Source organism: Polypterus senegalus, chromosome 4 (assembly GCF_016835505.1).
Source record: "Polypterus senegalus isolate Bchr_013 chromosome 4, ASM1683550v1, whole genome shotgun sequence".
Classification (NCBI taxonomy): domain Eukaryota; kingdom Metazoa; phylum Chordata; class Cladistia; order Polypteriformes; family Polypteridae; genus Polypterus; species Polypterus senegalus.
The window spans coordinates 208,297,542-208,324,732 of NC_053157.1; positions in this window are offsets into that span (position 1 = coordinate 208,297,542).

Consider the following 27,191-nt stretch of genomic DNA (forward strand, 5'->3'; position numbering starts at 1 on the left):
AAACCGCTGGGCGCGGAACCTTGAAGGTGAAGGGATATGGCCACTGGCTGGCTGGCGGGTGGACCAGCACGGACAGGGCACACTCTTCTGGCTGATGTGTACTGAGAGACCTTACTTCTTTATTTTTTTTTTCCTGATTGAACCCGTACACTTGGTAATTGGAGGCTCGTGTCTTGTCAGTAGCCTGTGCAATTTTTTGGCTTCTTTTCCATTTATTAAGAAGGTTTCTTCTTTTATTTTCGCCTCATCTGCTCAAAATGCCAAGAACTAGAATTGATAACAAGATCTTATTTGTTCACCTGCTTATCCCTTCGATTCTCACCCTCTCCCCATCTGAACGCATAATTAATTGCTCACGGCATAAGTAATGAATGTTAATGGGCCATCTGTACAAAGACTAATTAAAATCTACCATGCTGAGGATTAATAAAACATACCTAAGCAACTAGAGGAGTTGAGAATTAGGGAGAGAGAAAACAGAGGAAGGGGGGGTGGGAGCGAATCGCTAAAACAGCTTGAAGGCTCAGTGTTATACAAATCAGAAATCTTGGCAGGATTGCAATAAAAAAAGAGAAGAAAAAACTTCTTAGCCATTTGAATTTATTTATTTATTTATTTTCAAATTTACACAGAGCATTTGCAATTTATTTCTTATCGTTAGAGCCCACTTGTTACGATGGAATCAAAGTCAAGGGGGGGGTCGGGATCAACTGCCCGATGGTTCTTGGGTTACCGACAAAAGAATGGTTTGTAGTAGAATTCAAAAGGAGGAGTTCACGAGACGACCCAAATAGGATGTTATTCCACATTCCCAGTGATGTTTTTTATCGATGCATTTATTAGAGCTGCTTTGCACAGTTGGAATAGAATGCCTAAGTAAACTGTTGTAGGAGGCAAAAAAGCAAAGAAGTGCGCTATCAGTTAGGAGGCAGCCCGGCATTTTTCTGATTGGGAGGCAAAGAAGCTTGGAAATCAGGTCAATGACTCGATGTGAAAGGCCAAAATGGGCAACTTCTGTTTCATTGGGGCCAGTGACTTTTTTTTTCTGATTCCAATGCACCCACTTCAGCAGGTGAAAATACTTGTCACCACATTCCTAATGAAAAAATTTGAAAAAAAAACATTTGTGTGAGGAACAGCATGGTGGCATAGTGGTTAACCTTGCTGTCTCATGGCCCCATCAGAATGAGTTTGAATACTTGGGTATTGTATACTATATGTACAGCTTTTACCTTCTTCCTTTGTCTGTGTAGGTTTTCTTCTGGGTTCTCAAGATTTTGGCCCTAATTTTAGTGATGTGCAGGTTAGGTACAGCGGGCTCCACAGGGATGTATCCAGAGTCCTCTGCTGTACTCCCTCAATACATATAATTCAATGGCTGCCCATGACTCTAAAATCATTATCAAGTTTGCCGGTGACAGAGCTATGAGTGATGCCCAGAATGTCTACAGCTGGCATTCCTTCCTTGAACCTGAGACATCGATAGACATAAACTGTGGATGAACTGGGCAAAGAGTGTAATAAAAAGAGCTCAGTGCTTTTGTTTCCACAACAAACTGCTTCAAAATTGAGTAAAGTATTTTTCAGCTTTTCATCAAATAAAAAAAATAATATTCCTTAATTAAAACTTTATTTTTGTTGAGGTTAAAATCACAATAAATAAGTAACGCATAAAGAGATTAAAAGCCAAGGTTAAAACAAAAGTAAGGCTCTGTCTGTATAACCCAATATGAGCCCCGGTGCATCCCTTCTCAACTGGCGTCTCCTCTGCTCACCTGATATGGCTCTGTTTTTCAATCAGTGTGCTGCAGTTAGAGCAACTGAGGTGTGCCTTGGAAATAATAGTTTAGGGCACCTGGGTGCTGAAACTGAGAAAGACAAGCTCATCAGGTGGTCAAGACCTGGTGGACTAGGATAGGCCTACCTGGAGCAGCTGTCAAAAAAAGCATTTCTGTGATTGCTCTGTTTCAGACGCAGCACTTTGGATGTGTCTCCTGACTGCTAGAGTCCATCTGCCTGGGTGAGTGGTCATCAGTGAGTCTCATAGGGCTGGTGGATCATGAGCTTATGAGTTGCAGCTGAGGCAGAGAGGGGATAGCAAAGGGACAAACCATCAGGGGATGCACCAAAAGTACTCACTCAGCCCAAAGAGCTGCTTTTAAGGGTAGTCCCATCCTTTCGGACAGTTCCTCACATGTATGAGATATAATGTGTTTGTGGTTAGTAAAAGAGTGGTGTGCCTTGGAATGTTTTTTGATACAAAATTTTGCTGCTTGAAAAAAGGTTAGGAGGCACTACAAGGGGAGATGTCCACCATCAAGCACAGTCACCCTTCAGTCTAGCTTGTGTTCCCACCACAGTATGCGAGAGTCACTTAGAGCAGTTGGTCACTTCTGTTACCTGGGTGCTCAGCAGAAGTAAACCTACCCTGTGAGAGTTGTCCACTTGCTCCACCCAGGGCCACTTCCAGACCACTTTCCTCCACACAACCATGATACTGCTCTTTCTTTCTTTTCTTTATTTCCTTTGAACTCTTTTCCACTTTTTTGATCATTCCCTACATGTTTCTCTGTTCGTTTTGCTTTTTTCCCAGGCCCCTCTTCTACATTGTGGGTGTAGGTTCTCCACCTAACAACATGTAAATGGGGAAAAGCTAAGCCAATCTTGCCTGCACATATTCAGCACTCCTCCGATAATAAAAACACCCTACAGCTGCACCCACATTGCCTGAGCCGAGATTCAATGTTGTAACTTAAAATACACACTGCCATGGACCTCATAAAGTGCTTTCTCACACTATGGTGGGCCTGATCTCTAACAACAATGGGTGGACTTATTTGTATGAAGTGGAGGGTCTGTCACACTGGTGTCAGAACAACAGTCTTCTCCTGAATGCCAGCAAGGCAGAGGAGCTGATTGTGGACTTTGGAAAGAAACACCAAAGGCATCACCACCCCCTCAGGTGGAGAAGGGGGACAGTTTCAGATACCCTGCTGTCCACATCACAGAAAGCCTGAGTGGGCTCAATCACATTGGCACCTTGGTGAAGAGGGCACAACATCATCTATATCACATCATGCGCCTCAGGGATTTTAAGGTGCTGTCTACATAACTATCATTGAAAGTTTCCTTGCAGTAAGTATTACCGCCTGATTTGAAAACAGCATGCCAGAGGGCTTTGTGGAGAGTGGTGCAGTCAGCTGAACACATTACTGGGTGAACTCTCAAACTTCCAAGACAACTACATCAAGTGATGTCAAACCAGTGAACAGAAAATGATCAAAGATACCAGCCATCCCAACAACGGCCTCTTCTCTGTGCTGCCATCAGGGAAACACTACCGCTGCCTGAAGACCGCTTCAGATATTTTGAGGAGCTTCTTCCCTAAACAAGGACAGTGTTTCGAGCTACCGGGGGCTCTATTATTAATATTTTTTTTGTAAAATTAATACAATACACACGACCTCTGTCATTGTACATCTTGATTTTTTATTGATATTTAAAGAGTTGTACATTTATTGCTTATTATATTTTAAATTCTTGTAATGCACATTCTTAGATGTTATCATCTAAATGTTTCACTACATATTGTACTGTGTGTAGAATTGCATTTGAAAAATAAAATTAGATTTTTATTGACTTCATTTGCACTTTGGGGATGATGTTACTGTGATAAATTCTGCCCCATGCTCTCATGTACTGGACGAAGTGGTGCTTTAGTCCCCAAACACCCGAAACAACAGGCACAGGCACATGAGCAGCACAGCACAAGGCTTTATTTACAGGTGGTCCCTACCAATAATGCACAGTACACGGTCAAATATTAGGCACAATCTACCACAAGGTACTTTGTCTTTCTACTCTCTCTGTCTCTCTCTCTCTCCTGGCAAGCTTCATCTGCTTCCTTCCGACTCTGGCTCACCAATTGGAGTGAGTGAGGTGTCTCATTTTGTAGAGCACCCAGAAGTGCCCCAGGTGTCCCGTGATCTCTTTCTCAGCATACTTCTGGGTTTGGCAGTAGCTCTGCAGAGAAGGGCTCAGCCATTCCCATGTGCCCCCTGGTGGTGGCCAAGGGCCCCAGCAGAGTTAAGCTTTCATGTTCCAAACCCGTGGCACCATAATAAGCCAGGGGGACTGACCTCTATCGTCTCAGCCGGGTAAGATCTCCAGCTGTCTGTCACACTGCTGTCTGTCCCTCATTTGAGCTTGGTGGGGCAAATTGTCTGTCTCTGTGAGGGTCATCTTCCTCCAGGAGAGATTACCATCAGCCAGTCCATGGCTCTGTTCTGAAAGACACAAACAAACTGGTCTCTTTGTAAAAGCAAGAGCAGTATTCATAGCACAGCCACCCCTCTCTTGGTGCCCATGCCCCACAGGTTTGGAAAAAGGATGGAATGTCCTGCTCTGCCCCATGCCAGCTGAGGTTGGCTTTACCCTCAGCCCATGTGGATAGCTGCCCTTGGGCACATGTAAGTACTTGGACTCACATGCGGCCGTGTTAGGAGACCTGTTCTTTTTTCTTTTGGATCTACTTTTTTTCTGGCGTGATACGACAGTCTGGGTCTGCCTATGGTATGACAAGAGACTCCACGCTGTCTGCACCCCCTTTGAACTGTGTGTGATGTCCGCCGTCCTGGCTCTGGGAAAATGAGCCTGGATGCCGGTACTAATACTAATAATGTTCTTTATCCTCTTGCCCCGACCCTTTCTCGTCCTGCACTAGGCGGTTGGTCATCACATCCATATCCATTGTTGTACCTTTGGCTACTCACCTTCCCCCAGATATAACCTCCAGAAGCAATTCATTTAGATGTCCCTTTTCTTGTGTGAGTCACTTACCTTTACTGCCGCATCTATCTGGGGAAGATGTCTGACCCCAAGTCGATGCAGATGCAACTTGGCCTTTTGCAATGGCAATCTGGTGATCTTCTCCAATTCCCCAATCATCTTCTGTGCATTTCCAATAAACTGTAACAGAGTGCTCTCTCCAGCTCCTGCACATCAAAATCATTAGTCACATCAGCCGGCTATGGGGCCGGACATTCATAAGTCCTGTCTACCAGTTGTGAGACAATGAGGCAGACTGGGAGATGGAGTTTCAGGGGCCAGCCAATAGCTGACTGGACTCTGCCTGCATTAAGCCCTCGATGGAGATCTCAGTCACCCCGTTCCTCCTTACCTTATCTGGATGCGGCATGTTCGTCGCCCACCTCCCCCATCCCTTCCGGAAAGCTGACGTCCAGTTGTCCCATGTACCTTTGGAGTGGCGCAGCTCCTTTTCCAGCAAAATGGGAGAATGATTTTTGCAAGTCAAGCAGGGGTTCAGTGCCATTTTTCCAGGGGTACCCATTTGTTAGTAAGCAGGTTTCTGGGTCCCCACCGTCTAGGATTTGCTGCAAAAGAGGTAAAACACTCTCAGGGTTTATCCACCCTGCCTCTGCTACGTATCTGCTGCTAGGTTTCTTCCGACGGCATGCGATTCTCCCGGTTGACCACTTTTCCCCCCTGGTCGGCTCCTTTGCACTCTCTTAGCTTCTCATTACTTTACCTGTCTGCCTGGATCTCTTCTAGGCCATGCTTGACGGGACGGATCTTCAGTGTGCTGCTGCACTGGGTGGTTCCATGCTGCTGTGCAGTTGTGAATGTACGTTTGCACAGTGTGTTGGGGTTGGCCACAAGAAAAAACGGGTCTCCTGTCAACAGATGGCCAGGAAGTCCCAACTGGGGTGCCACTTGTGACCACCAGGGGGCGCACAGCTCCCCAAACATCCGAAACAACATCTCCTTACGGGCATGCTTCTGGGTCTGGCAGCAGCGCTGCAGAGGAGGGCTGAACCATTCCCCATGTACCAGTTGCTCCAAACCCGTGGCACCATAACAAGCATGGGACTCTGCCCTCTGTCATCCTGGCTGGGTAAGAGCTCCAGCTGTCCGTCACAATTGTATCGAGCATTTTTATTAGTCAAGTAAGGAGACCCCTGTTACTTAATTTCTAGCCTTAGGCACTGCCACCTCTGGCCTGACTATCATTATCAGGCCCATCATCCATTTCCTGAATACATTTAATCCAGGATTCAAGATTGTGTTCTGAAGAGTTATTGAGGCCAAGGAAGGAACCAACAGGACATCAGAGGATCGGAAAACACACCCACACCCAGATTAGAATCACCAGTCAGCCAAACTTGCACATGTTTGTTGGCATATGGAAGAAAATAAATGGAGTACATAGAAAAATACCCCCAAGGATGTATGAGGAAAATGCAAGCTGTAATGTCTCGATTCAGATTTGGACCCAGTTTTCTGAGCTGTGAAAGGATGACAAAGTCTACATTCCTGAAAGCATGTGCTTTGCCCTTTTCACAAGAGAACTGTAAGTCTCAAGAGACAAATATACACACTACAGGGGAGTATGCCACAATAAGTAAAGGAAGAAGATGGAATGCTGTCTGATTGCATGACCCCAGACCCCTATAGCCCAGATAGGGTCAATTCACTTAAAAGAGGAACATCCACCATAGCAGCCACAAGAGCCAAAGGCTATTTGGTTATCGAGGGTATCATGAAAACTTCAAGAAAAACAAATCATGATTACTTTTGAAGAGAACTGAAGTGCACGTACTATAAAGGGATACTTGGAGTTATTGGAAAAGATGCCATCTTCAGGGTACATGTCCTGCAGTTCAAACCTTCTTCTTGAATATTTTTATGATTTTAATAAATATATTCCACAAGTCATGAAATAAGGGTTTTACTGAAAGAGTTTGTGTCTTGGTTGTTGAACAGCGACCCCCAGTTGCAAAGCTCTTATATACAGTATACTGAACCTGTGATTATTTAGGGGTAGTTGTTTCAAATTTGTAAATAATTTAGACCACTCTGCAGGCAACTGTTTTCAGTATTTTTTTATGTTGATCAGTTCCAAAAAAGTCAAATGAAATCTACTTTGATTAAATGTTGTATAACAATAAAATGTGAAACTTTTAGGGGTGAAATACTTTTTATCAGCACTGTGTAACAGTGCACTGGCACTGCTGTCATTGTGCTTGTACATTCCTTGATATCAGCATTTGGCTCAGTAATTATCTGTGTGCAGCTTGCATGCCCTCATGTCCATGGGTTTTCTTTTGGCACTCCATTTTGCTACCACTCCCCAAAAATTGCATTTTAGGTTTATTGTTAACGTTCATCTTTCCTGATAAGAGTGAGTGTATGTCCTGCTCTGGGATACTCATTACAGTATGAAAGAAACATTTCAAACAGAATGGACTTTACAAATAAAAGAACATACAGGTGTGCAGAAGAACACACATTTACATCTGAGCTTGACTTGTTTTGTAGAGCTAAATTCTAAATTGCATTTAATGTCACACACACTACAGTCCACACGTTACACTTGTACAGAATGCATGGACACAGGTGAAAATATCAGACATTTACACCCCTCTTGACTATGAACTGCATGACGTTTTGTGACTTACTAGTTCTGATACAAACTAGTTTCCATAGCTTCTAAAACATTTTATATCTCAGCTGCAATATGAGTTTCTGTTTTACAGGTGGGTAGATCACCTTGTAGCAGTACCACCAACTGGATCTCCTGTAGCATTGTCTTCAATGACTTCTTCTTTATTAATAGCATCTGCAAGTTGTTCTGTGTCACTGAGCTCTGAAGGGTGTCTTATGTCATTATTCTTATTTTGTCTGAATAAAGATTTATTTTTGGCCCTTTGGATTTTGTTCAAAAGTTTATTTATAATCATCACCATTTTTAAATGTTGTCTTTCATATTTTTTGCTGTTTTCTCATGATTGAGTTTACCGTTTTTATGGTGCCTTGTCATTATAGGATTGTCGTCATTGCAATACATGACTTCATGACATATAACGCTATGTGTGCAGCAACACACATCTAAGCTTTTGTATTACATTCAAAACAGGTAATGTGCTGCTAAGTATTTTGGTTGGGATTTTGTTAAGAAACCTTTTAAGACTTTGACTTTTGTGTTTGAGTTTTGGCCACTTTTGTTGTTGTTTTTTTTTTTTTTGTTGTCTCTTTTAGCAAAAACCTTCAGCTTGTCTCCTGATAATACTTTTGTTTAATCCATTACAGTAAATTTTTAACGTTCCAGTCCAAACAATTTATATCTAAGAGTCCTTCTGGATTTTTAGAAGCAGTAGTCTTATTGTTATGTATAGAGAGAAGAGTGAAATTCTTACCAGCATCCCCAACCTACATTAACACGTCACCATTCTTTGGTACCATGAAAAACAAGAATATAGTAAAATACATAACTTCATTTTATTTCATATACAACACAAATCATCTGACCTGATGTACATGTTACTCCTGTTTCCATATTAATTTCCTGAACTTAAGTTTCAGTAATGTTATTAACCTTCCTAAAATTTTTCTTATTTTTTTTAAACGTAGCTTATACCACAAATTCTTTTTTTTTTTGCATTTTCCCTCACCTGTTACAGTGATCATCCTTTCAATAGCTAAAAATGTATGATACCATTACCTACCACTGCCATCTTGTAGTTCTGTCATCAGTGGGATGCTGAGCTCTGCAATCATGGGACGACAAGAAGTACTATCTTGAACTGAAACTTTTATAAATGTATGTCTAAGAATGGTCTGGACTGCTATCAACACTGAGGTGTTCTGTAGGAATATCTATCTATCTATCTATCTATCTATCTATCTATCTATCTATCTATCTATCTATCTATCTATCTATCTATCTATCTATCTATCTATCTATCTATCTATCTATCGTGACACATGTGCATCAGAGGGTCACCCTCCGAGCCTCTCCCAGGTATGTGGTACCACCCTGGACCAAGAGAGGGTGCTAATGCTAACTGTCTTGTCTTCTTCTTCCTCCACAGAGCAGAGAAACCTCCCATTGAGGGCAAATGACTTTTCCCTTCAGGTTCCTGGGCCATAAAAGCATGACAACCCAGGAGCAGAAGTCACTTCTTACACAAGTGAACAGAGCAATAGAGCTCCAAAATCATCTGACAATAGACAAAGTAGTCATACTTGTTCTAGCCACATTATTTTGGTGGCAACGATTTTATTTCTTTCTACGCGATTGTGTGTTTGTTTGAGTTTGAACGTTTAAGTAAATGGGAATGACTGGGTCTGCATCCAAAATGTATTTTGGTTTGAGCCTGTAATTTCCTCAGATGCGGTAGCTGGAGCTATTCTTTCTCTCCTCAACTACTACCTCCAGGGCTTCCAGTGTGTGTCACACTGCCTTTCTAATTAGCTTGTTGATTCAGTGGGCTTCTCTTGTAGCAATGATCTTGTAGAAAGTCACACTGGTCATCACAGAATTATAGTATCGTCCATCCATTTTCTTAACCTGTTTCTCCAGGGTAGGTACGCAGAGCAGCAAAAGTCTATTTGTGCAGTTTTCAGGTTCAAGGCAGAAACTACATCTAAACAGGGTGCCTAACCATTACAAGGCAAACATCTACAAACACACACACTCACTAGTGCCCATTTGGCAACAGCAAATCACTAAACCTGAATGTTTTAAGACTCTGGAAGGAAAGTGGCGCACCTAGAGGAAACACAGGTAGAAGTTACAAACTCCATTCACGTGAACTTAGAATGTATGTTAACATGTTCCTGCTTATTATGATGCTTGGGAATGGCGAAGTGTCGCATGTTGGCCAGATATGCAAGTAAGAATTTCAGTGTACTCTATACACTTGATAGCAATGCTATCATCTACTGACTGTTTTCTATTATTAACACCAACAAGATGTCTGTGGTGCCATTTTTAATTGAATATAATGTAGTGCTATTGTATGAGGGATGCATTGTAGAGTTATAATTAATAGAATGTTCCATACTTCATGCAATGTTCAATTGTTCTGTACCAATATCATCTTTGGGATGTCCCATAGTGTAGGTATCAAAATGATTCACTCCCAGTAGTACTTTCACCAATGGAGTTATCATAAATAATTCTCTCTGCAGAGCCTGCATACTTAATGAACAAGCTGTAAATTCTCTCTTAATGGTTAATGGCTGTAAGCACATGCAGACATTTACTTAAGTATGAACTTAAGTAAGTAACTTTACAAACAAGAAAGACACAAGAAAAAAGAGACTTGGCAAAACAACGACATCCAGATGCCCACTCAACCCAACTCAAAGTGTGTGTGCATGAAAACCACATGATATCAGACAGAAGAGGTTGGATTCAACACACCAGAGGATTCTCAGTTCTGATCAGTTCAGATTAATTTATTGTTAATGTTTACTTCTATGTTTCTCACAGACAAGTCACAGCAGCACAATGACTACAATATTATGCACTGAAAACCTCTATACAATGCACTGTATTTGTAATACAGTAGAACACTAGGCCTTCTGATGTGCTTAGTTAATTTTATCAGGGAAAGGAATACTGAATCTGCATGTAATTATTCTGCGTTCTCATTTCATCATGCGTTTGTGCATCTTATTGTCGAAAGGCTAGCTTTGATTGAGGATGTGCTCATGTTGTGTGACTGTAGACTGTATGTCAGACGCTACTGAATGTAATTTGGGTTGTACTTTATTATCCTCTTCATTAGTCTCTGTTGTCTCTGTAGTATAGCATTTAAATGATTTTGCCAATTAAGGCTATGAAAGAGTGATGCTATGTGTGACAAGTGAGGAATGTGTAGACAATACAAAACAATCCAAATCTCTCCACAGGCTCAAATAATGACAAACAATTTTTACTGAAACTGTCACAGTAAGTGAAAACAAAATAGTGTTACTGTAGACTGAACTGTTTCCCATGTTGCTGTTTTGCAACTCCACCTTGACCAAAGCCTCTGACTTCTGTACTGACAATGCTGCGTATGGTGAACCGCAGAACACCAATGTTGGTGTTTGGGAGGTCAAAAAGTGTACCTTCATGAAGACTACTTCTGTGTAGGTGTCCGCATCCATGCAGTTTCCTTCAAATCCATATCATTGAGTATTTGTTTAAATCCTATTAGATTTACAACTAGAGGCAATGGGCTATTCGGAGTGGTAGCTGTGATGCTGTGGTAGAGATTTCCTTTGCTGAAATGTTTCATTCTTCAGTCTTATGATATAATTTCTCTAGATTTGGTAGTTCCTGTAGCCTCAGCTCATGCTCTTCTACTGTCCTCCTGAAAACTGTTTAATTTTTCACAGCACCCTGATTCCTGAATAATTTACTTATCTCTCTTTGAAATATCCCAGGTGCACTGCTAATCCCAAATGGTAATCTGTGAAAGAAGAATTTTAGTACATGTGTAAAAGTTGTGAACTTCACAGTCTCCATTTCTCCAGTGGTATTTGCCAAAATCCCCTGGCAGAATCCAGTAGTGTAAATATATGCACATGAATGAGTTAAGGTGGTATGTCATTTATTACGGGCAATACTTATTTCTTCTAACTTCTTTGTTTGATTGTCTCTAGTTTGCACATATCAATTATTTGCCTCTTCATTCCTGACAATGACCTCACATACACTTTATTCCCTGCTTTATTATTTGGGAAAGATGAGCTGACACTTAATTTTCTTTAAAACACTGTATGGAACTGCATCTTTCTTGACAGAAATTTTCACCGATTTTTCTTTTGTTAAGCAACCCCTCCTTCTTCAGCATACCATGTACTCTGGAGCTTTTGAATTCATTTCCCTAGCCTTGTGCTAAGAGATGTCCCATCCACAGTAGATTGTTCACTCCTGATGAGCAGACTGCTAATGCGACACACTTGAATGTTTTTCCCTTGTACTGATCTGTTGCTATAAGCTGCACTAGTATATTAGCAGGCTTTTCTCCTATGGCTGCCGTACTTTTAAGCAGATTGTTTGTTGGAAGCTTCTGTATGTTTTTTCAGAGATCAGATTTATGCCTGCCCATTTAACAGCAAGTAGAGTGGCATTCACGCTCATATTTACCGGCCAGAGTCAATTACTGTAGAGTTTTTATCATCTGATTCTTTTGATTTATTTTAGGCAAATAATAAATGGTAAAGGCCAGAATGTTGGGAAGCGCGAAACCTGTTTTCCTGCCCATATGCAACAAAAATGAATCAAAACACTTTAAAACTGCATACAATTATTGTCAGTGTCACAGGCCACAACATTCTTATCAGGAGGTAAGACTATTTAATTTAGTTTTACCCATTAGTGTCTTTTGCTGTTTTGGAAGTCTGGTCTAGCTTTTATGGTGTGAGGCTGACCCAAGGGATTCAAAATTCCACTAATGTGCTTCCAGAAGTCCCTGGAAGAAGTTTAAAAGTCTCAGCCTCTTACTGATCTGGAGTTGTAAGGATTATGGCTGGAAAGATCTCTACTTCTCTAGAAGGAAGACCAAAGAAAGGCAGAAGAATGAGTATGGGGTAGATGTAAATAAAGTACTGTATTTAGTGTAGGCATGGGTCCAGTCATCCTACCAGAATTATAGGACATGTTATTCATGTGTGATGAGTATCATTTCGAACACCTCTAGGAACATTTTTTGATGTTTAGAACATTTTTTGACATTTAACATTTTGGTGGTAACAACAAAGCAGAGACATTTTGGAAGACTACTCACTATCATTTTGTGACATGTGCTGACTACAACCATGTACAACCTGCGCCACCACCACCTACTCAAAGCATCATGATGCTCCAACAATGATGGACTGAAAGCCAGAAGTCTACGTGACCATCATCATCAGGTCCTTCCATGAAAATATGATGATTTATGTTAGGTAGAATGCCCAGAGGGGACTGGGCGGTCTCTTGGTCTGGAACCCCTACAGATTTTATTTTTTTCTCCAGCTTTTGGAGTTTTTTTTGTTTTTTCTGTCCACCCTGGCCATCGGACCTTACTCTTATTCTATGTTAATTAATGTTGGCTTATGTTTATTTATTTTTATTGTGTCTTCTATTTTTCTATTCATTTTGTAAAGCACTTTGAGCTACATTTTTTTTGTATGAATATGTGCTATATAAATAAATGTTGATTGATTGATTGATTGATTGATGTTGTTAATTTTATCTATGTCCATTGCTGGTCATTAAACACAGAGATATTACAATGTGTATGGCAAGCTGTGCCTGCAATCCAAGAGCTGGAAGGGTTATGGCTGGAAAGATCTTTACCGGTAGAAGGAAGGGAGACCCATGAAATGAAAGAATGACAGAAGAATGAGCAATGAGTAGATTTAAGTGAAGTACTGTACATTAAGGTCGGCATGGGCTCAAGCCATCCTATCAGATCCTACCATTCTGGAACCACCCCTAGAACTTTAAGACAGTTTTATTTATACTGTATAGATAATACTGTATAATGTATAGATTAAAAATGTAGAGAAATAAATATGTATCATCATACACAACTAATATAGTGCATTATGATTTATGATATTTTCTAGATGTCATAACTATAAATGAATATAATTTCAAGATTACTACACAGATGACTAGACACCCAGCTAAATTGTTTACTCTTGTGTTACTAACCACTATCTTACCATATTGCCAAACATCATCTCAGTTACATAGAAATATTTTGGACATTGAAGGCTTATGATAGATAAAGAGTACATTAGTGAACAAATAACATCTCATAATATTTATTTCATGCATAAAATCATCCTACTATTAAAGGTATATTATAAAATAGTAATTGCACCCTGTGTTCAGCACATTTTGTTGCGAGAAAGTACAAAAGATTCCTGTGATTGTTGATCATGGTCCAGCATGCCTGTGGAGGAATTTCGACTTGTTCTGCTACAGTTAAAAACTATAAGTCATCAACATGTGAGGTTTTTCCTCACCAGAACTGTATCTTTCAAGTCCTTCTTTGAATATTTTTATCTGGAAAAACTAAAATTCTGTATAATCCTAATGTGCTTCAGTTTGTCAGACAGGTGACTTGACATTTTTCTGCTGAAATTGTCTCAAACTTCATTGTTGGCAAATCTCAATATCTTAACAAAACAATGAATCTCACATTTTGAAGTTACCCTCATGCTTGACAACTGAAATGCAGAACTTAAGGGCAGGTCCTACTCTGACAGGCTCAGAAAATAAAACATGATTAGTCTTGAGTAAGGGAGATTGCATAGGGAACTAATCCAGGTCTTCAAAGTGATCCAATGCATTGATAAAGTAGATGCAGCTGAAACCTTTACTATTAAATAGCGAATCAAACATGCAAGGAGGCCAGTGGAAATTAAGGTGAAGTACGTTTAGGACTGAAGCCAGGAATCATATCTTTACTCAGAGGTGCGGGAATGTGGGACAAGTTTCTAAGTCATGTACTTGAAGTAGAAAAACCTTCACAACCTTCAAGAAGAATCTGCATGAGATATTGGGACAGCTTAGCTATTAGTTTAATAAACAAGCTTGATGGACTGAATAGTCTCCTCTAGTTTATTATATATCTTACGTTCTTATGTAAAACTAGCTGTCCCCCGTGATCTGGCCACGTGGTAGTGAAACAGGACAAGTTTTAAAAATCAATAAAAAAAACAAATAAAAATGTAATAATTTGTATTGAGAAGAATTTATATTGATAGGTTTTATATTCAAGGGCCTCTTGATATACAATATTTTTGGTTTTGTTATCAGGGGCAAGAATGTAGCTGTGATCTCTTTGCCAAAAGTGTAAAAAGTTGGCAAGGTGTCTCTGGCCAAGCAGAAGGTAGGTATGCTCCAATGTCAAACATTGCCACTGTATCTGATCGTGTTCAGCTCTGATAGGGGAGCGTTCCCTGCCTGGGGAGAAGAGCAGGTGGTCATGATATCTCTGCCAACGAGCAGGTACCCTCTAAAACACACATAGCTGTGATGTCTCTCTCAAACATGTCAAACATTATTCTTTAATAATCTCTAGATGATAACGTCTGCTGAACAAACAGGTATCACTAGCTAAGTGGAGGCAAGGTACACTCCAACATGTGGCGAGAGGTAGAGAGACTTGAACAGAGGTTGGCATATAAGTGAGGAGGGCCTTGGCCCGGCTCCTTACTCCTGACTCCCCTCAGCCCACAGCCTGTCCCTCAGATTCGTGTGAATAAATTAGTGCCACAACCGAACTATAATATTTAGCGCAATGAGAGAATGTTCAGGCAAATTCTAGAAAAAAACCCAATGTAAATCCATTAAGTAATTCTCTCATGAATAGCAAACAGACATATAGACAAACAGACGTTGGATTTTATATATATAGAGATGTAGTGTCTAATCTTGTTCAGATACAATAGGAACCACATAGCTTAGAATGTTCTGCTTGTTACTGAAATTGGAGCTGTTGATTTCCACCATGCCAAGGTCACTAGATTTTATTCTGGTGTTTTTTGCGACTTTCTTGTCAACTGTAGGATTCACTTTTTTCTTGATTTTGGCACTTCTCAAGATTCACTCCAGTTCTGTACCTTCCTTAATAAATGATGGTGTCTCTGGTTGGCGTTTGGAGGATCTCTCAAGCTCCAGAAATTATTTCTGTAGCCTTTTAAAAGCTGTTGCATTGCAATGAATATTTTTGATTGCTTTAGGAATATCTTTTGATTGAACATGACTTTACTTTAGTTTCTTCATAATAAGAATGTCACTGTGATGATGATGGCCAGAGATAGTGACTACATTTCTCAATAGAAAATATCTTGTCCTAGGTACTAAAGCATTTATAAAGAAAATGATAGCATTACAGTATCTAAGTTCAATAACACAGCCCAACAACAGAGGAAACATTCTTTCTTTAGTGGATTATATCACACGACAGTCTATTACATTTATCAGTACAACCATATCTTGGCACATCAACCTAATAACTTGCATTATGTTTCTCACACACACAGAGCATTTGAGAATTACATTTGTGTTCACAGAGTATTCTAAAATATAAATTGTCTTGTATAATACATTACAATCAATACATGTCTTTTTAATTCATCCATCTTTTCACCGGCCTAATCTAAGTTAAGGTATAATAGAACAGAGCTTCTACTAATAGTACTAGGTCCAGCACAAGAAGCAACCCTGATCAGGGTGCCAGTCCATTGAAAGGTGAATGTTATCCCAGTAATTGTTCTAGGAGATTATCTGTCATCATTTGTGAGTGAGGAGGACATCTCGATAAACTTACTGTCATGGCCATCAGTGTATTGAGGACTCTGTGGATAAACAGTTCTGTAATACTGGAAGAAAACACTTTAGCATGGGATAAATGTAATTATACAAAAGTAGCATAGCGTGACATTGGTCCTGACTTCTAAAGAGATGAAATGTTCCAATACCGTGCCAAGTAAATTCTTCATACCAGATTGTAGAACAACCAGGACACACTGCTAGTGGGACAAAAAAGAAGAAAACGTTCCCCTGAGAGTACGGCAGAGGTGTGTGATTGAATTAAGTTTGGAAAGAGCGGTAAAGAAACTTTTGAAATGCTATGACAAGCATAATGCAAAATCCAATCACAAACCCCTGCTGCACTCTTACAGGAATATCTTCTTTATCAGCCAAGATGATACGTACGAGGTGCTTCTACTCGCTGTAACTGAATACTGAAGAAAATAGTAGTCCAACTGTAGTTCACAAACAACTGCACGCCATTCCCATGTCTACCTCCCTGAAAGAGAAACAGGAACAGTCTCATTATTTTTCAATCAGCCCTCGTAAAATAAAATAAAATACCCTCCCTCCTTCCCAGTTCCTCTTTGGTAACATCTTGTGTATAGCTAGAGAGGTCTAAATTGACAAGGAAGAGAGACCCAGCTAAGCCAGCTAGCCCCAAGTGTCTCAAGGATACTTCTTGGATTAGCAGTGAGTACACCAGACACCTGACTTTAAACAAGTTTAAATCCAGATCTACCATTTACTAATATTATTTCCAGAAACGTCACTGACTCAGGACCATCACTAACTTCAGCACTTATTAGGGGCTTAGCCCCTCCCATCAGATAAAGATGTTACCTCAACATATGTGCCGGGGTCTACTGTGGGATTTTCACATGCTCTCAAAGATCAGGGCCAGGATACCTGACATCAAGGCCTAAAGCCCCAGAAGAGAAATGACGCCTTTGAACTAACCTTGTCCATTTAGACCTCCTGTAACACTGAGAAATAAATTCCTGCGTCTGATTAAAAGTATGTGAATTTCCAGCAAGTTATTGATATGGATAAAACAGCAAGAGGGAAAATAAAGTCTGTGAGAAGAGTTTAAGTTAGAGGAAGGAAAGATCAAGCAGAAGATAATCATGAGATAAGAATAAGATGCAGCTTTAGACCAACACCTAGTTCAGCCTTTTCCTTTCTAGGCAGTTTTCAGTGTGGGTTTTAACTTTTATTTGTTTGGATTTCCAGCTTTTTATTCTGTTGCTGATTTCTTAGACGCATATGCATCAAGTCTGATGATGGTTCTTGTTTAACCCTTTTGATTCTCTGCCTCAGAATGTCTGACCTACTAATAATTGAAAGATCAAAAATCATCATCCTAAGAATTACAATAAAGTTGATATTACAAAGTCTCTACATTAACTTAGAGTTAATCGTTGAGTCATTTTCAAACTCCTCGTGCTAACATATCAAGCCTTGCTAATATGTAAAGGCAGGCCTTTCTTAAAATTAATGTAACATAAAAAGTGAAGTCATCAGCTACAGGTTTTCCAAACTGTGGAATGATGGAGGGAGCAATGGCAACAGAAACTGAGAGGATGAAGTAGGGCAATAGTAATAAATGTGGGGTAAGGGGGTTGTAATAGTAATGCAGGAGATGCTCAATTGATCTCCACATTCAAATGCAGTATAAACCACTTGACTTTAGTGTTTGTAGAAACACCTCTCATTTATTTGGAAAACCCTAATGTTGCAATCACCATTACCAATGGACATTTCCAGTGAGCATCTTGTAGTGGCACTTGGCAAACTAATTCTAAACTGATTAATATCCTGGAGATTTTATTTTCTTCTCACTTGACACAATTTGTCTTATCTTCTATTAGCTCAGTTTCTCTAATATGTGTATCTTCTGCTTCATTTGGTACATTCACATTTTCTAATTTCCTGCTTGAGGGTGATTGAGGCATAGCATTATACTTTAATTCTAAACAGAAAAGCCAAAAATGTGAGGAACTTCTACAGAAAAGGAAAAAAGTAAATTATATTACATTAATTGATTCATTTATTGGTTAAATCAAAATAAAGTAAAATTCAAAGAATTTAATTATTAAATAAGGATAAGCTTCAGCTGGAGCAATTCAAAAAGGGAACAAATAATAACTAGAGTTAACAAGGGCAATGCATAATGTGTAAATCTAAAAAGCGATCAAAATTTCAAAAGGATACACCTAAAATCCTAAACAACAATTCTATTAAGTAAAATGGAAAAACAAACTGTTACAATTATATCAAAAATATGAAATGGCATGCAAAAATAGGAGACAAGTAACAGGCAGCTAATAGGCTTGCCCATTGCCATGGCCCTCTCAGTAATGGCTGCCCCAACAGAATTCTAATGGTGACCTCTCCCCTGCAAAATCAGAGCAATAAAAAAACATGAGATATTGGGATAATAATATGATCGTAAATATATATATATATAAAGAAGACAACTTTGAGTAAATGGAAAAAAACTAAAAATATAAAGAAAGCTGTAAATTAGGGCAAGACACTGTTGTAATTCTAATTCAGCAGTAGTACTAAAAACCTTTAACCATTTTAATATTGCATTTAAACAGATTTGTTACATTTTTGAATTTTCCCATTTCAGTTTTATAGGGCTGTGAGGATGTCTTCACAAAAAAAGTTTTATACAAAAAGAAATGGAATAAAATTGAAAATCATCACCTAGCATAGCTGTATACTTTTTATTTAATGTTACATAATTCAAGTGACAGTGCTGGCAGCTATGCCACCATGCCATCTTTCCAAACAAACTTTTTTAATTCAGTTTCCCTATATTTTCACTGAAATTTCCAGAGTTTTAACTTTAGACAGCAGGTTGAATTGTTAATTGCATGAGAGGAGTTTACTGCCACTTCACAAACCACTTTATGATCTGCACAAATTGTTAATTTTCCACATTCATTCCAAAATTCAATGCACCCTATGAGAGACATGCTGTTCTTCTTAATTATAACTTTTGGGTTTCAGTACAACTCCACGAAACTGTAAGTTGAGGTAGTCGTTTCTCTCTGGAAGTTTATATTATTTTTTTTTGGCATCGTGTTTTCCTACAAAGGGGTGCCAAATTAACTTTATCCAGCCAAATTCTTTATATCCAACCAAAGTTATTAGAACCCATCCAAGAACTCACAGTTTTTCTTTACTGCTGTTAACTCCATGTGTCACAATTTCTTGTGCTCGACTGTTCAAACACACATCAATATCTAAGTAATAAAATGGGCCAAATGTTCTTACAAAGCAACCTATTTTGCAGTGGAGTTGGAGAGCTATGCTGAGCCTTATGGTCCCAAAACATAATTTCCGAGTAAAAAACAGAATTAGAGGAAATAGGATTTTCAATATTTAATGTGAGACCCCTGAGGATGACCTTCTCCTTAAGTTTTGCTGTCCACATTTTGAGACTAAGGAGTTGCTAAGTACTGGTCACCTTACCAAGAATGTCTGAAGTTTTTGAAGTAAAGTTCTGGGCACTTCAAATACAGCATAGAAAAGAAAAAGGGAGGAGTGTTGAGATTTTTGAGCGGTATACATTTCCAGGATTCAGCCTAAATTTTCTTTTGAAGTGAAGTAGGAGGGCCTTTGTCTTGGCTATCTAACCCAGGGTGAATCAACTTGAATCATTGAGTGGAGGAAAGGAGAGGAGATTGCATACACACTGTATGTCAGTGGTTCATGAACTTTAATATGGGTTGACTACTTAAAAAAACTGGTAACATTAAAAATAAAAAGGACAACCTCACCTACTCTTTAGTTTCTACTACTGGCTCCAAATAGAATTTTTTGGATTTGATATTACAAACAAATGTTATGAGTATTCACAATGATATGCAGAACCTACAAAAGAAACCCATGAAATGATAAAATAAAAGGATTCTGATCTTTTTGTCCTTAAAATGTTGATGAAAAGATTTCATTTAATTTCAAACCCTTAATCTCTCCTTCTTTCACCTAACTATAATTGAAAACAAAAATCAGAGTGCATGGTTACAATGAAACATAAAAATAATACTTAAAACATTGATAATATATTAAAAAACACAAACCCAAAACCCTCAGATAAACACAGTGAAAGCTAAATATATATACTGGTTTAATACTGATGGTAGAATCAATGTAAACTGCACTGTACGATTTACTAAGAACAGTCTCCAAATGGGAGGTTGAAATGTGGTGTGTGTACCATAGCAGGTTCTGAAGAGGCCCAGAGCCACCTCTTCAGTACACTCCATCATTTGTTTTATTGTGATTTCAAAGTCAATGTAATACTGTAATCTTTTAAACTAAACATCTAAAACATACATTACTGGGATCCTAATTCACATTCATGCTCATAAAGACTCATTTGCACACCATCTGGAATCAATGGCAACAAGTTTTTTCAATCCCTCACATTTACTAGATTACAACAAGGTTTAGAAGCATTCACAAAGTATTAAAAAGCTACAAAATGATGCTGCCTGGGTTTTGTCTAAAATTACCTATTTTTAAATGATAAATAAACTATATTGCTTATATGTTATGAGGCATGTAGTACAAGTCAAAGGATGCTCAAGCTTTAGTACTGTACTGAAGTACTGTGTTCAGTTTTGGTCTCTATATTACAAAAAAGACATAGCAGTGCTGGAGAAAGTCCAAAGAAGAGCGACTAAGCTGATTCCGGGACTATTAGATACGAGCTATGAGAAGGGATTAAAGGGGATAAAGAGGGACCATGACAAAAATATTTTAAATAATTAAAGGCATTAGTAGAGTGGTTCCAAACTGTCAATTTGTATAATGTTTTAATGTTCCAACAAGAAGAGCTACTATTCATCCAGGCATGGCTGGATTAAGGTGGGTGCTATTGATGCTGCAGCATTAGGCCCATTCCTGAAATAGGCCCAGATGAAAACAGATGAGAATTTTCCGGAAGCTGAACAGTTTTCCTTTGCTATATTAACCTCAAAATAATTCTTAGAATGAAATTTGGTGTCTGATTTTCGGACTACGTCGTTATTATTATTCATGTTCAATACAGGCTGGCTGGTTGCATCGCAAGCAATTAAGGCTCCTTGGTTGGTCTGAGTGCGCATGTACGGTGAGTTTCGAACGCACATGCACCAATGCCGAGAAAAAATAGGCCTTTTTTGTGCTGCAGCATCAGGCCCAATATCATCTTAATCCGGCCCTGCATCTAGGTTGTAGTTTCATGGCTACATCTATTTGCTCTGCTTCTGCTTTTGGTACATTAATAATCTTAGTTTAAAAATGTTTTTCTATATTGAGAAAATAAAATAAGGCTTTACTTTTTGCCTTTTTAATAAACTAGATGGGACTTAGAGATAAGAGAATGGAGGAAATATCTTCAACGTGTGGCTATACCCTAGTTCATCTTGATAGTGAGCACAAGTGGAGCTGCAGGATGCAGCTGCATCTCCACAAGAAACCGGTAAGTGTGACTTAATAGACCAAGAGTCAAAGGATTGGATATTCAGATGTACATGGAAGATCCTACGGTAAAGTTAGGGTCACCATTGATCCTTTGCAGGGCAAAAGAGGAGTGGAGAGGTCTTTGGCTATGAGAAGACTTTGAAGGGTGGATAACTAAAGTTGAAGTATGAGAAAGAGGCAGGAGAACACAAGGACTGGAAGTAGGACATGGATAGAATATAGGAGTTCTGTTATTTATTTTTTTTATTTTTCTTTTGTCTCAGTGTCTAGACAGCAAGGCAGATCATCAACAATAGGGACATAAACTCGATACATCCAAGACTACAAATAAAAAATAAATGCACTTCTGCTACTACAGCATCCATTTCAGTACTATTGTACTTAAATTTGTCTGCTAGTGCTGAACATTCTGTAAAGAATGAATTAACTTATCTTGTTCTGTAATTAGGTTGAATACTGTGCTGACTCGCAAGAGACAGCAGAGGGAAAAATAAAAATGACAGAGAAAAACGAGAGTCAAAAATCCCTGCTAGAATTTATATAATAAATGTTTGAAAATCAGAGATCATAACAGACATTATGATGATGTTCCTTTTTTGTAGGTTTAATACTGTAGATCAGTGTTTCTCTACCACTGTGTTGTTGATTGGTGGATTGCGAATGGCTGTCAATGAGTCATTAAAAAGCCTCTTCAGTTACAGAGTTACTGTGACATCCCCTCTCCCAGCTGACCATCCACAGTGATATTTAAACTGTTTTCAGACACTCTTGTTTTATCATAGGGCAGGGGTCCCCAATCCCCGGTCCGCGGCTGGCTAGTGGGCCGTGGCTGTCTGACAGTCGGCCCGTGAGAGAACTACCGGGGGCTTTGCAGCGGCGCAGAGAAAGGAGAGAGACTGAGCTGAGAGAGTATTACAACAAAGTATTTTTATGGCCCCGACATTTTTCTAATATGACACGAGTCTATAGAAATCTTGTTACTATGAAGTACATTCAGCAGATACTTTCATTACAATGAAGTGACCTTGAAATGTCTGAATGAATCATTCCCAGAGCAGTTAGTTCTGTGGTCGCAGCTCAGTTGTGCACAGCGATCCCCAAAAAGAAACATTATAAAAAAAAAATCTTTCTTTTGAACTTTCCTCGTACAGTTTTTTCGCTGTTTCTGTTTTCTGTGGTTTTCAGTGATACCTTTTGCTTATTGCTCGTCAACATTTGAAAAACATACATTGGAATTTAACTTATTGTCACCCTCCTATAGAAACGGCAGACACGAAAAAATGCTAACAGTGTTAATGTTTGTGATGTGCAATCTTTTGGAATGACAAATGCATATGTCTTTGTTATATGCTAAAAAAGAAGAAAAATCTTGGGTTGCAATTGTATGCAAACTGCTGCATGTGAAGACTCCAAAAAAGCAGTTTTATGTGGTTCAGTGATGCTCGTTCAAGAAACATTCCTATTAATGCAGCACTCATTCAAGAAAATGTGATGTTTCTAAACTCTCTTGGGACCTCCCCCAACTGGACGACACGCCGAAGAGCGTCCTGAAGTGCGATCACTGTGTCTGTGGAAGACAGTTTATTCATTGCCGGGCCAACAGCAGGCTCACAGCTCTGCTGTGTTTCTCTGCCAAAGCAAACAGAAAAGATCTTGATGGATGGTGCAAGGTACATTGTAAATACAGGGAACAGGATTACTTGGCCGCTAACCTGGTAACAATCCTGTCTGACTGCTGTGTCTGTGTATAGCAGAGTGGCAGATCTTGCTACAATAAATAACCATGCTGTTCCTGTTTCAAGCTGAATAAAGCTGGTTTTGCTAAAGTATTGAGACTCAGCCTCATGTTTTGGGGTGTAAGACAGGGACTTATAACACAACCACAATCTTTTAGGATTTGCTTCTGTGGTGCTTCACTACAGCACTGTGAGCCTGCTGTTGCCGTGCCCCAGCAACGGACAAACAATCTTACGGGATGCACTTCAGCATGATGTTCCCGATGGGTTGGATGGGGAGATCCCAAAAGAGTTCAGAAACCTCACAATATGAAGAAGAAGAAAAGGATGATTCAGCTTCTAAATGATAACTGTGCTTCCCACAACATGCGTCCACATTTAGATAATGTTCACGTTGAATTTCTCCCACCTAATTGCACAGCAGTGCTTCAGCCATTGGGTTTGGGCATCATTCACACCCTGAAAGTGTATTATCGCAAGAAAATGCTGTGAAAAATTGTCGTCAGCATAACTTGTAGATAGGAGAAAATTAAAATTAATGCGAAAAAAGCTATTGAAATGATTGCAAAGGATTGGGCGCAAGTTAAAGAAAGCACTATAGTGACAAATATAGAATCTCATAACAACGAACTTTTCATTACAACGAAATATTTTTTAGGTCCCCGGCAGTTCATTATAATGGAATTTTACCTGTGTTTGTACTACAGGCATGCAGGCACTATTGGGCACCCCACCTTTACCCACTCTGCAGACTCAGTATCCAGCCAGGCTGGAGGAGTGCTGGAGGAGTCTGAGGAGGAAAATCTGAGGCAGCAGTAGTGCAGCAGCGCATGGGGCAGAGGCAGAAGATATCCATTGTTCAAGTTGGCAGATAAAGTGGCTGCATTCAAAGCCAAACTTGATTTATGGGACCGACGAGTGAACTTTGGGATTTTTGATATGTTTCAAGAGTTAGCAGAGGTTGTTAAAGATACCAAGCCAGGGCCTTCTTTCTTCCAGCTGGTGTATGATCACCTATCTCAGCTTTCAATAGAGTTTGAGCATTATTCCCAACCACAAAAGACCCCCGAAATGGGAAGGAATGGATCTGTGACCCATTTGTGAATAAGCCAGGTTATTCAACTTTGTTTGTGCTTGAAGAGGATCAACTGCTTGAGGGTGTAAATGATGGTGGCCTTAAAAGTATGTTTGAGACAACTTCAAATCTCCATATGTTTTGGATTAAAGTCAAGGCGGAATATCCTGAGGTTGCCACAAAAGCACTGAAAAGTCTGCTTCCATTTCCAACATCCTATCTTTGTGAGGCAGCGTTTTCTGCAGTGACAGCAACCAAAACAAGATTATGGATTAGACTGAACATAAGCAACACACTTCGCGTGTTACTGTCTTCCATCGTCCCCAGATAGGATCATCTGGTTGCAGGAAAACAAGCTGAGGGATCCCACTAATTCTGCATTATGGTAAGTTGTATAACTTCTATTATGATATTATAACTTAATAATAATAGAAATGTAATTTAAATTGTGTATAAAACTGCCCTACGAACCCACCCTGAACCCCCCTCCCCCACCGGTGCGTGGAAAAATTTGCTTCTAGTAAAGTGGTCCTTGGTGTCAAAAAGGTTGGGGACCACTGCCATAGGGGACAACCCTCAACACACTCTACTAATCGTATCTGGTTCACCAAGGAGGACTCCCCTTCCTCCACTTCTTCTAACTGCCTAATCATGCTCATTTCATGGGGAACCATTCCTCCTGCTATTCATTTGCTGTTTGAGAGTCATCAGTGAACTGAAAGGCCATGAAGGTTGAGAAACCCTGATGTAGGTGGATGTAATTTGTTGATATTTGACATTTACAATTATACTTCTTTGGTATTTATCATCACAACATTGTTTATATTTCTTTTCATTTTCTTGTATCTCTCTATTAAATTAATAAAGTTTTCCATCGTGTCACCTTAACTACTCCCCTCCACAGCGCTCGCCCAATCATTACACTTACTGCACACATTCTCTCTCCGTACCACCCTATGACTCTCTCAGTGCTAACTCATTCTTCAGCACAGTCGCTGTGCAAGGCACAAAAGCAAATGATCTAATCAAGAACGTCAAAATTTTGACTGCCATATAGTTGCTAATTAACTTTAAAAAGGTGAAAATTATCAAAAAAGAGTTGCATATAATAAAAATCAAGAACAAAAAGAATTGTCCAATAAACAAAAAAGAGAGAAATATCCCAGACAACAGGTGAAGAGAAATGCGAAAAAAGCATCATTTATAGAATGTAAGTTAGAGGATAAAGTAATTCTTAAAGTGGAATAGCAATTACACTGCTACAACTACTTGCCTGTGTGGTTAATTTCTCCTGCCTAGAAATGGACATTACAGTATTGGTTTTGATGAGATATTAATGTAATTAAATTTTTTATTTACTTTTTATAATGTTTTATTAAGGGCGGCACGGTGGCACAGTGGGTAGAGCTGCTGCCTCGCAGTTAGGAGACCAGGGGTCGCTTCCCGGGTCCTCCCTGCATGGAGTTTGCATGTTCTCCTCGTGTCTGGGTGGGTTTCCGCCGGGTACTCCGGATTCCTCTCACAGTCCAAAGACATGCAGGTTAGGTGGATTGGAAATTCTAAATTGTCCCTAGTGTGTGGGCCTTGCGGTGGGCTGGCTGGGATTGGCTCCAGCAGACCCCTGTGGTTGGGATATAGCGGGTTGGATAATGGATGGGATGGAAGTTTTATTAAGTTTTTAAGTACTTTTTAACTTCTACTTTTTTATTATATTTTATTATTCATTGGTATTTAAAATAGACATTTGTCGTGAAATACTCAAGTAACAAATTTTCACTCTGTAATAACTAAGGACCAAACTGTCTTCATCCCGTGCCAGGTATACTCTTCTGTATACCATCTCTTTGAATACCATTGCTTTCTCTAATGGAGGAGCACCCTGACACCCTTCGAGTGGCTCAGATGAGAGATAGTGGGCACCTAAATACTGTTATTTTGTTTTTCAATTCCTTTACAGCACCTTTTACTTATAGGTTGGTTATATTTTATTAAAACTGCAGTACAGCAAAAAAAACAAAAAACAAAAAAAAAAACAGAAAAAACAATAAAAACAATATAGCGTTGAACACCAAGCTAAATGTCCAGAAGAACATACATTTTTTTAAAATTAGCAAGTTCAATAAATCATCAATATTTCTAGTCTTATACAGTAGATGTCTACTTTGTGTATATGATTGTATCCTAGCAGTTTATTGAAATCTATGTTAACCATTTCCAGCATTGCAATATGAATACAAGCTGGACTTCACTAGGACTGAATACCTACCGTAGCCATTCTCCTCTCATCTCATTGTTTCTTTTCCCTCCCTCTTGACGCTGACACTCCACACTGCTCCTTCCTGGCCTCTGAACCTGGCCAGCAACTTCCTTTGTCACACTGTTTTCGCAGTATATGCTAATAAGATAATGTTACACTTGGCACACAGGTCTCCTAACTGTGGAAATATTTTTGTAATTTCAGAGAAGCACATGCTTCTGAAGGTTAATGCAACGGGCAGACCTTTCACTTAGCAAATCAGTCTTGAGTAATTATTGAATTAAGTTATAATAACAAATTAAATACAGTCCCACGGGGAAATTAAGCTGTATGCAATTTAGATATGTCAGGTATGCAAATTCGCTGATGTTATTATTTTCACAAGTCTAATAACTGCAGTCAATTAGGAGATTTAAAAGAAAATACTTTTCTGTCTGCAATTACTAAACCGGTGTGCATATTTTCACACAAAATAAAATATGATTTTTGAAGCTTCGTGCATTTGCAAATCATTTGATCTTTTATTCA